The sequence below is a fragment of the Amblyomma mixtum genome, chromosome 2 (assembly GCF_055824585.1).
Source record: "Amblyomma mixtum isolate Tamu chromosome 2, ASM5582458v1, whole genome shotgun sequence".
Classification (NCBI taxonomy): Eukaryota; Metazoa; Arthropoda; class Arachnida; order Ixodida; family Ixodidae; genus Amblyomma; species Amblyomma mixtum.
This window is the reverse complement of record NC_143013.1, coordinates 201,288,414-201,300,819: the sequence shown is the minus strand read 5'-3', so window position 1 is coordinate 201,300,819 and position 12,406 is coordinate 201,288,414.

Sequence of the window (12,406 nt, the reverse complement as noted above, 5' to 3'; positions counted from 1 at the left end):
AGCATGCCTCATGTTATCCTAAGCTTTTTCGATATTCATGACGAAAACGGTGCGTACACTGTGGATTCGGCCTGATGGCAGAACTTGCGACGCCATGACAGCCAAACCGTCTTCAGTACCCATGAATGGACGCAAGCCGATTTGGGCGGGGTGGTAGAAACCGTGGTGCTCCAGACACCACGGCAGTCGTGTGGCTAAAATTTTCCCTGTCATTTTGCAAAACACTGATGTTAGCGAAATAGGCCCGAAATTGCCAAGGTCCGTCGGTGCCTCTCCTGGGTTTGAATATGGGATAACAGCAGCTAGTTTTCAGGTATCAGGATGAGAGCCGTTTCGCCATACTCTGTTAATGGTATCGAGAAGCATCGGGAGGACCGCACAACTCATGTTCTAGCACACCTCATATGGAATGGCATCCGGACCGGGCGATGCCTTCCGTTTAGCCTCATCTATGGCTGCAAGAAACTGAGGCATAGAAAAAGGACTCGCCATACCCTCGGCGTCGGCTGCTGATGGCAGTTTATCTACGTGTGCTGGAATCCCTGCAAAGATACAAGTGGTAGCTGAGGAAGGCACCACATCGTATTTTGAAAAAACTTTCCATGCCGCTTGTCTGGCGAAATTATCTGGAGAGTAGTTAGCTGCGAAGCATGCGATGGTTGCTGTGTAGGGGCGACGGAGACCTTGTTCCATTGCACGGAAAGTTCGCCAGAGAGATAGATTCGACGTCTTAGTAGAACACTGTTCACATAACGCCTGCGACTGCTATCGTGATAGATCAGGCTCATATCTGCGAGCCTTAGCAGTTATGTATTTCAGTTCTGAGCATTAGTTGTTTTTTAGCTGGTTGGTTAGGACCCATGCTAGCAGCGCACTAGGCACGAGGCACAAGAACAAGAAGTACGACGGGACGAGCGCCTCGTCCCGTCGTACTTCTTGTTCTTGCGCCTCGTCCTTAGTCCGCTGCTAGCATGGATTTCAGTCTTGTGCGTGTCTGTGCTGATGTGGGATCGCATGAGGCTGCCAGCTCGGCCTCTCGACTAGTAGCCCACATCTTGAGCTGGCCGATATCTGGAACCGGTTGATCCATGTCAATCAGAGAATACAAAGGCATCTTCAGCACTATGGGATCACGCGTTGTCTCCTTCTAACCAATGAACTTCTTTTTTGTTTGGTGTTATGGGGTCTAACGTCCCAACGGGAATTAAGCTGTTACGGATGCTGTACTGGGGGGCTCCGAATAATTTCGACCAGCAGGGGTTCCTTAACGTGCACAGCCACTGGACAGTACACGGGTCTCTAGAATTCGCCTCCATCGAAATGTGACGGTCGCGGCCGGGATTTAACACGCGTCTTTCGGGGTGAGCGCCCGAAACCACTCTATGCCGAAACCGCTCTATGCTCATTTAACATTTGAAAACTCAATTCAAGCACTCAACAGCACAGATCACAACAGAAAAAAGTCAATACCCGTACATCCCTTGCTTACTCATGCAAATCTTTCTAAAAACCCTTCTTCAGGCTGGCACAGAAAGATTGGCTCATCACTGACACAATTCAGGCCCTTTTTCTTAAACAAAAAAGGTTCTTTCAGTTCACGAGCAACACGTTCACGCCCCATACCTGCAACAACGTAGTTGATACACCGTGATCGTAGCTGACCTCCAGATGTTGCTCTCTTTAGGCTCCTGCACTGCGACCGACTAGCGGAACCTTTTTCGGGTAGACACGGCGTAGCTGCGGCTTGGGAATGAGAAGCGTGAGGGTGACGAGGCCCTCAATGATCGGCTGGGCGAGTGCTGGACGTCACGCAAGTCACACTCAATTTTGCTTGGTCACTGTCCTGGTCGCGCTACGTCGTAGGACGAACTGTGAAGGCCCATACGGTTTTATAGCCAATGTCGTAGTATCTGACCAGCCTGGGCGCAGTGTGAGCAGAGCATACACAGCTTAGGACATACACAGCTTACTCATAACTTTCTATCGAGAAAACAAGAAAAACCTCTTTGTGAAAAGTGCGGAGGAGAATTAATAGTAAACGACATTCTACTCTCTTGCACGAAAGTAAAAACTAAGGAAGAATTATTTTACACAGTCTTATAATCACTAAGTTCCTTCACTCCCGATCTTATTGTTGGGAGAAGATGCAATTGTTAACACATCTTGTGTGTTTGGCTTTTTAGAAAAAGCAGGTTTGCTCGACAAACTCAAAATTTTCACCCACTGCCTCAATATACTTTTAGATGCAGTTCAGCCGCCTTTTCATTCCTGAGAAGGGGTCTGAAATTTTTATTTGGTTGGTTGGGAGGCTCAACGTCCTTCTTCAGCCAAGTATGGCCGCTGAGGCTACCTGACCTTCTTTAAAACTTTCATCATCAGCCATTTATAAAATTTCTTTCCCCTGTCATCACTACGTAAAACATACCAATGTTATAGGCTCTCTACACCGACGATGGTTTTAATTTTCCTATAGACCTCTGCACACGCCAAATTCCTTATACCCTGAGCTTGGCACATGATGGCCTTAGTTGCCTATGTGCCATAAAACTCAACAAACAAACAAACAAACAAACAAACAAGCAGACAGACATACAAATAAATGTACTGTCGTAAATATGAAATTAATTCGTCCAAAGTATACTTCAAATCTAACAAACAGGCAGTCCTCATCAACATATTTGCAGCACACTTCAAGGTGCCTCAGAACAATCCAGTGCTGGAAATCGCTTTTCGGGGAATCGCATTTGGATGTTGGCAATGTATTAAAAGTGCACTGTCGTAAATATGAAATAATTCGTCCAAAGTATACTTCAATTCTAAGAAACGGCCAATCCTCATGAACATATTTTCAGCACACTTCGAGTTGCCTTAGAACAATCCAGTGCTCATAATCACGTTTCATGGAATCGCACTTGCATGCTGGCAATGTATTAAAAGTGTACTGTTGTAAATATGAAATTAATTCGTCCATAGTATACTTGAATTCTAACAAACGGACAGTCCTCATGAACATATTAGCAGCACACTGCTAGCTGCCACAAAACAATCCAGTGCTCGAAATCGCGTTTCGGGGAATCCCATTTGCATGTTGACAATGTATTAAATGTGTACTGTCGTAAATATGATATTCATTCGTCCAAAGTATACATCAATTCTAACAGATGAGTAGTCATCGTAAACACATTTGCAGCACACTTCAAGCTGCCCTCAAACAGTCTAGTGCACAAAATCACGTTTCGGGAAACAGTAAAAACATTCAATGAACGTAATTTCTAGCAGGAACACAACCACCACTTAATAACAACAAGTGTGGGGAACGTGATAGCTTTAGACCGGTAGGTGTGTCTTGCGCACCTCCGGGCCCGAACATGCCAGCGAAATGGACCCCGACTTGTAACGACGAACTGCTCCAACAGACGCCCATGTAGTTGTCAGTTGACAGTTCGACTGGTGACCGATGCCTGAAGCAAGTTACCATTAGCGATTCGGTTCTAGATCGCTCCCAGATTCGAACGCATGCAATCCGGCACTGGTGCGACAATTTGGTCGCCCACATTCTTTGCACAAAACATTGCTCACTGCGCAGTGTATTGACAGAAAATTCGGCACCTGTTCCTACCTGGGGAGTAGAAGTGCGGCCGTCGTTATTTTCTTAAAGGCCTGTGGTTCGTGTCCTTGAATTGTAGGTTTGCCTTGGAGTCCGGTCTCGGCTTCGCCGTGTGCTTTGACTGGGAATGGGGCTCGTCGGTGTCATATTGATGGAGGACGTGGTCACGTCGAAGTTGCGTCGCTTCGTCGATGACGTGATTTTAATTTATGCGGCGTGATCGTGCCTCTTCGGCGTTGCAGGGTATTGGTCGTTTCGTCGTGAAGAAACCTCCCCTACAAATGTTGCTCTCCTTAGTTTCTCGTACTGGAAGGGACTGGGGAACCTTTATCGGATAGCCCCTGCACAGCTGAGGCTTGGAAATGACAAGCGCGAGGGTGACGGCGACCGCAGCGGTCATCGGGGCGAGTACTGGGCGTCAAGCACGTAGCCCTCATCTTCACTTGGTCATTGTACGTATCCTGGTGCGTCGTGGGAGAAACTGCGAAGGCCCATGCGCTTTCAAGTGCAATGTCGAAGTATGTGGCCGGCCTCGTATAAGTTTAAGCAGAGCAGCCAGTTGTCATGGGTTCGACAGATATCGCAATCCTTTAGGGCGGCGTTCTGGCTCTGGTGGCTTATGTCCAAGGGGTCTTGAGACGTCTCAACAGAGATCACGTGCGGAAGCGGCCTCAGTGATGGTTTTAGCTTCGGTTAGAGCAGTCCATCACGGCGAGCCAAGTGCATGCTGTATTCCTTTGCGGATGATGCGTTTAAGGATCGCTACTTGAGGTTGGTGTGAAGATGATAGCAGCCTACGCAGCTCGTCCCAAACAATCTTGTGGATAACACCCCGCACGCTTTCCTTGCTTCTAAATGTTTCGTCGAGTGTCATGTTGACGGCACTTGAAGATGTTGAACTTGCGGATCCGGAGACAAGGGTCTTCCGGATGGTACAAGCTGCATTCACGGATTCGGCTGCGGCTCTTGAGGATTCCATATGAGACCGGGGAAGACGCTTTTTTACGCCACGCATCAGGAAGGTAGCCTGCTTTTCTTCAGTAATTTCAAGGTTAACGTGCCGGAATAGGCATTTCATCTCTTCGGTGTCTACAAGGACGCTTTCATTTGGGGTGTGGATCGGCATCTGAAGCACCAATTCTGCTCTTTCCTGCAGGGGATATTAGCGAATGCCTTCAAGAAGTGCCTTAATTTCTTCGCAGGTTAGCAGGAAGGTACCCCACCGCGGTGGCTCAGTGGTTACAGCGCTCGGCTGCTGACCCGAAAGACGCGGGTTCGATGCCGGCTGCAGTGGCTGAATTTTGATGAAGGCGAAATTCTAGAGGCCCGTGGACTATGCGATGTCAATACACGTTAAAGAACCCCAGGTGGTCGAAATTTCCGCAGCCCTTCACTACAGCGTCCCATAGCCTGAGTCGCTTTGGGACGTTAAACCCCAATAAACCAAACCGAAACCAGGTTAGCAGGCAATCAGCAGGAGGCTGACAAACATAGTGACTTTCACGCGTTTCAATATTTGTGTTTTTTTTTTTAGACCGCATGGGCACTTTTATCTTACGAGGAAGACAGAAAAGAAACGACCTGAATGTGGGAAATCAAGCAAAACATGTACTTGGCGGTGCAACAGGCGGCCAGCTAAATTTCGGTATGTTTCGGTGCTTCGCGTACCCGCGTGGTTTCATTTTTTACGCGCCTCTATTTACAAGTGGGGAACAGCAGAGTAACTCCAAGTGCCGCTTTGAGTGCTGCACAGACAAGGTTCATACCGCGGCATGCACTGGCGAGCAGGAAAATATCTGTGGCTAGCTAATGTTGCACGAGCCTCCACGTTAGCAAACGCACCGCTCGGCGTCTTCGCTTCTTCAACGTACCAAGACGCTGGGCTTCATAACCAACGCTACGAGTACTGTTATACACCGAATTTAAATGTGTTCGTACATACCAGTCTCTACCTATCAGTCGGGGCGGTGGCTTGGCAGTTGAAACTCTCGCACCAGTAGCTTGGCTTGCTGCCTACGCTGCCGACTTCCCAGCGCGCGGGCTATCCTGCTAGAGCCGCCGCCTCAGTCTTCAAAAGCATCGGAAGCTGTGTGGGATTGAGGTCGCTAAAGTGCAGGCTGCAGGTCTTTGCGAGAACTTAATTGTCTGGTTTGAGAATGGTATTCATCCTAACGCTGGTGCAAACGTGAACGTAGCGACGGTATATCGACGGCTGATTGAGGCCTTCAACGTCCAGCCTGTGGTAGTTTTCAGTTCGACTGCTGCTGGGCTCCGCCGCTTGGCATCAGCAATTACGGAATCCCCGGTAACGTCTGTTTGTCATTTTTCGGCTATTTCGTCATCAGAAAGTACGGACATTGATTCAGAGTGGCAGGAAAACGTTTTTCACCTTAGAATCCAAATCTTTTAACAATTAATGCATCTTCCACCACAGACTAGCGACAACAAAGCAACGAAATGCCGCAGTATCGGCTTTGCTAAGAAACCAAGATTAATGGAGTGGTCCTCAGTCTACCTTTAAAGCTCACAAAGAACTTCCGAGAGAAGGTGCCCAAAATAGCTACGACAATCTCGAGCAACATAGACGTAGTTGAAGGTGGCTGCGAACATTCGAGATAAAACTAGTTGCATCTCTCGTCATAAACAAAATGACAAAGCCTCGTGTCGGCAGCTTTGAGAATGAAGAAATATAGCGCCTATTTGAACTGAAGAGCGGATAACTAACAATAATTTTACCCGAAATGGCTACAGCATTCGCAATAATGCGATACCGTTGTTCCTCGCATGCACATCCATAAAAGTGAGCCCTATTTTCGCGCTACAAAGTGATAGGATCGATGAAACCACAGATGCTGGGCGGTTCGCCGATCCTAATAACAGCTGCAGACAAAAAGCAATCGATGTGTTTGTGGTTGCGCGAAGTACTGACTCTTAGACACATCTGAACAGTAGTTTCACCTTCTTCGCATGACCTACTAGATGAAGACCAGAGTTCAAGAAGGCATAATACTTTCCCCGTTTCCTGCACCGTCCAAGCGATCAGGAACAGTGTTCGACTTCCTTCAGAAAAGCGCCGACGCCCACAAGCACAAGACTGCCATGGTAAGCTGATGCTGAACTTTGACAAAAATAAGCCGCCGTTGTGGTTGGCAGGTGTCTGTCAGGAAGGTGTTGACTGCGAAATTAGTCGCAGCTACATACGTGAGGCAGTGCCACTTGATAAGCGTGCTGCTGAATGTATCTTCGCGTGCAGAATTGTGTAATTTTTTGTCAGATGCGCTGGAGGGAGAAATAGATGGTTCATTGTTAAACAGCACAGAAAGACACGACAGACGAAAGAAAGAAAGCACGCGACACCAGCACTTCGGTTCCGTGTTATTTGTTTCCTGTGCCCTGCCTACCCGGACTGTTTAAAAATGAATAGAACTTTTGCTGTATGTTCTTTCTTTCATCTGTCCTGTCTTCCTGCGCGAGGAAAATAATCCCAAAGTACACTATTTATTCTGTCTGTGTGGACGATCTTCAAACAGCCTGCACAACATCGAACGTAGCAACATGCCAGAGACACAGTTGGCAATAAACAAACTAGCTACAGGGGCTCACAAAAAAGGATTCCAGTTCCCCACACAAAAAACAGTGCGTGCTTCGTTCCCACTCAAACCAGGGCAACGAGCCGACCCCATCTTATACCAAAACAAAACTGACTTACGTATTGGAAACAGAATAAAATTCCTAGGGATTACTTTTGACAAAAAGTTCATTCTCCTACCTCCCATTAGTGCTCTCAAAAATGAAGTATCCCGATCCTTGAGCATACTTAAAGTACTCACAAAAACTAGGGTCCCGATAGGACATGTTTTTTTTAAATTTATTGCTCAGGGCGCTCTAGATTAGATTACCGCTCTATAGTTTATTTGTCAGTGAGACCATCGTACCTTAAAAAACTGAATCAAGAGTATAATTTAGGTTTGCTTCTTTCCACTGGTGCATGCAGGACATCGCCCATAAAGAGTCTTTAGTCGAAACTAACGAACCATCACTTACAGACAGAAGAACCATGCTCACGTGTTCATAATTTCTAACAATTCGTTCACTACAGAAACATATATAACCCAGTAGTCACAATGTGCCCATCTGATACAATAACTACATACCTCCAGCTACCAGTCCGCTGGTCCTTCGAAGATATATGCCAGAATCTCAACATACATAACACATTACCTGACATTGCCCAAAGAAGATAACTAAAACCTCCATCAATTTTCCTGCAATCTTCAATTTCACTGTGACACAGTTCAATGAGCAACACTCCACAAGAACATATAATACAGGAATTTCTTGCACTCGAGAAAAATACAGAGATTACGCGGACTTTAATACTGATGGCTCAAAAACATATGTTTACGTTCGAAGCACAGGGGTACAAGGAAATTTGATTGAAATAAGGCTTCCATAGTGTGCATCAATCTTCACTGCTGAATGTTACGCCGTCTATGTAGCCATTGAACAAATAGTAAACGAGAACCTCAGAAACACTCTTATTTACACAGACCCTCTAAGTTTACTTGCAGCTCTAAACACTACAATTGTAATCGCTCCGCTGCTTCATAATACACAGAATAACAACAGCCATAGCTCGAGGATAAAACATAAAACTCTGTTGGGTACCTAGTCATGTCGGAGTGAAAGGCAAGGAGAGAGCAGACTTATGCGCTGCTGATGCTCATGGCAAGCAAATAAACAATGTAAATATACCCTTTAAATATTTCGTGGTCTGAGTACACTGTAAATTAAGAAACAAAATGGCAGTTAGCGTGAAAAAGCAAAGTAAACAATTTACACATGATAAAGCACCTTATGGTAAATGGGAGCCTTGCACATATCAGGAGCGTTTCAAAGAAATAAATCTCTTCCTGCTTCGTGTACGACACACACATCTTACTCATAACTTTATGCTGACAAAACAAGCAAAGCCTCCTTGTGAAAAGTGTGGAGATGAATTAGCAGCAAATAATCACATTTAATTGTTAGGCACGAAAGTCCAAAAACTGAGAAAAAATGTATTTTTACTGAGTTTTATAATGAACACATTCCTTTATTTACAATGCTACTCCTTCAGAAGATGCAATTTTTGTTGCCTTGCGTGTTTAGCTTTTTAAGCGAAGCAGGTTTTCTCGACGAAGTCAAAATTTTACCCACTTCTACGCTTCCTATTTTTTTTAAACCTGAGGCACGAAGCCTGAAGTTTTTATTTGATTGGTTGGAAGGCTCAACATCCTTGCCCAGCCGAGGATGGCTGCTGAGGCTACCGGACCTTTTGTAAAGTTTTTTTCTTTCCTCTGTCAGCACTAGGCAATAAAAAAAAGCAATGCTTTAGGCCCTTTACACCACCGATGATTTTAATATGTCTACAAAATTTTGCAGAGAACAACTTCTTTATATCATGAGCTTCGCACATGATGGCCTGAGTTACCTATGTGCCATAAAACCCAAAACAGCCCAACAGCAGAAATGCATGTCGGAAGTGCAGTAGTTCAAAGCAGAAGTGAATAAATGATACGACTGACAGAGTGGGCATAGGTTTTATTGATGACATTTATGTAACCTTCGTAGCTGCAGAACGAATAGTAAAAGAGAACATAAAAAACAGCATCGTCTACAATCGTTCATCGAATATGCTCACAGCACTGCACTCTATAAATGCTGATGAACCCTTAATAGGAAACGTCATACATAGTAAAGTTTGTCACAACACAAAAACGTAACATTAAAGCCTACTGGTTCCCTAGCCATGTCGCAATTGTAGGCAACGAAAAAGCGGAGGCTTGCGTTGTACAAGCATAATGTGGTCAAATAAAACAAGTGAACATACCAGTACAGGTGTTGTTTCAAGTCATTGTATAGTAAATTCAGAGTGGCAGGCGGCACGGCAAGAACGGACAAACAACAAACTGCATGTAGGTATCAAGGAGGTTTTAGCTACGCATTGGACACACACCTTGCAAACAACTTCCAGTGAAAATACAAAACAAACCTCTCGGCGAAATGTGTGGCGGGGACCTCACTAAAGTCAGATTTTAATTTCGTATGCAAAAAATATTGTGATTTTTCTTAAGGAAGCCAGCATTTTAAACGAACTATGGGTGTCACTTCTAACACAAGACATTATAATCCTCTTTGGCCCATCGTAGCCCTAGTCGATTTGCGCCATAAAACTCAATATAACTAACAAACAGCACGACAAACGAACCGCGCACAGGAGGAGACGGCTAACACCGTGATTACACACTTTGGTGGCGCTTACGAATGCCGGAGCCGGAGTCGGCCGGTGTGTCGTCTACGACGCCGTATGATGCAGTGCGTGGTCCTCTTCCATTTTCTTGCAGCTGCGTTTGAGAACTGCCATTTTATCTAATTCTGTCCAGACTGCTTAGTTTGACTTTATTAGTGAGCAAATATAGCACACTGGGCAGCATGTCCATCTGCATGAGAAGCTTGCGGGATCGCGGGAATTCCCCATCGGAAAGGGCGCCTTTTGGGGTATGTCCGGCTGCACAACACACATTTATCGCGGCTTTTTACAACGATTCCTTCGAATTAACGTAGCATACTTTGTCACAATCTTCTTGAAAGCACTCGCCAACTGTTAAGAAGCAACAGCTACTACGAGTACTATGGGATACGAGAAAAATGTTTCTAAAGTTTTGCTTACATTGTATCTACGGGCCGCACTACCTTTTCGTACCTCGAGCCGAGAGTCATTCTCATGTGTAGGTGTTTTAAACATAGATCGCCGTCGAAATGACATTTCATTCTTTCAGACTCTGCTTTAGGATGACCTTAGTTGTTCTTCACTAAAGAACGACATCATAGGTGCAATGTGAAATCAGAAAACTGCTTTGAAAACTTCTACGTCCATGTATTCTTGTGGCCAACCCAAGTTACGGATCTGTGTTACGTGTACGTTACGGAACTGTGTTGATCTGTGCACCGGAATCCAGAGCTGTTGTCTGGCGTGGCCATTTTGCGCCGACTGGCGCGCCTCGGTGCGGGCGTTTCTTTGGGGTCTGCGGCAGCTCCGCGGTCGCGCCTGCATATAGCCGTTACTTACTGCCCTTCTCGCCCTAAAAAAAAAAAAAGAAAAACATTGCCGAGCATACTTCTAGTGCTGTTGTTTTGTAGGAAGTCTTCGCGTTATCAAAGGGCTAAAATTAATGCGTTAATCATGGCATTTAGTTTGATATTTACGTTAAATTTGCCACCGCTTTGCACGCGCTCACGCTTATACTGGAACCGCATTGATGCTCCATTACATACTTTTTGGCCAATATCAAGTATTAGGTGTATGGCTAGCATGCAGTTCCAATTTAAATGCACTTTAATCCTCTCTGCTGACCATAAAGCACACCCCCTCCTCCCCCCCCCCCACCCCCCCTGCGTGGTGGGGTGCCAGTTACATCAACAAATTGTCGTTGTGAGCTCAACGGAGTCGCAAGACTAATAAAAAACAAATTTTTTGATGGGTTATGATATGTTGAGCACAAAAACGCATTTTTGCTTAATTTATAAAAGCTTGAATAAATAGCACAGAAGTCAGCTTTCGCAGAATCTGCCGCCTGAAGTCGAGTTTCTTCTATTCGGAAGCTCTAGGCGCGTGTGAGAGCGTCGTGTAGCAGTTTGAACAAGTGTCACAATGTAATAAAATCCTGTATATTTTGTTGTGATTCTGTCTGATACCAACAGCAGAAAGATACAACGGCCAATCCTTTGCCCCGCCGTTCCCTCTGATGTACGTGCGGAAATAGCAACTCAAATTCGCAGCGGGCGTGTTTACATTCCCGTACAGGAAATGTGTTTAATAGGAACAACAGCAAGTTCAGCACACGGATGCCGAAGACGTACCGGAGATCGAAAACACGCGCTTCGACTGGACTACCTTCAGTCTGCAGGTGGCCGATCCGGTTACTGCTTGCACATTACTACACCATCGAGTCGAATCAATAAATACACATTCTGACGCATGAAATTATCATAGATGGTTGAGCCCGTAAAGGCGGCAACAAACTACACTCAAGAGCACAAATCTAGTAGAGCAGAAAGTTGGGCCAGTTGGTGTAGAGACAGATTCAAGAAAACTTTACGCAGAATAACACAAGACGCAGACGCTGAATAACACATGACGTTGAATGCGCAGAATAACAAAATAACACAAGACGTGTTATTCCGCGCAAAGTTTTCTTGAATTTGCGCTCGTGTGTGTGTATGTTTTTCCTCCGTCTTGTGTTATTCTTCGCAAAGTTTTCTTGAATGCGCACAAATCTGCTTAGAGTACCGGTTTCCAGTCCGCACTCTACATGGTCGACTACCGTCGGATGTCGCCTTAACACGAGAAAGAATGCGCGTCTTATAACCGCAGTGCGGTCTGGTAGAGGGAGAATGTGAGTACTGATACACAGCACATACCCACATACGTTAGGTCATGTAGCGCATCAGCGACGGAAGCGAAGGACACGTAAAAATGCGTTCTACGCGCGGCGCCGGAGCGGTCCGCAGTCCACAGGGCCGCGCGCGCCTACAGATGGCGACTGATGTTGAGAGTAGTAGCGCGCCCGAGACCTGCGTGCGAGAGTAAAAAAATCTGGTCTATAGATGAGTGGTTAGAGAGATCTGTAGCAAAACGCTCCCGTTTGCAATTTTCACCTCCGATTAATCACAGAGCTCCAACGAAAGCAAGTGATATAAATCACATAACTGTGCGTATTTTTCTGGGGCAGTTGGAATAAGAAGGGTTTCGGGACT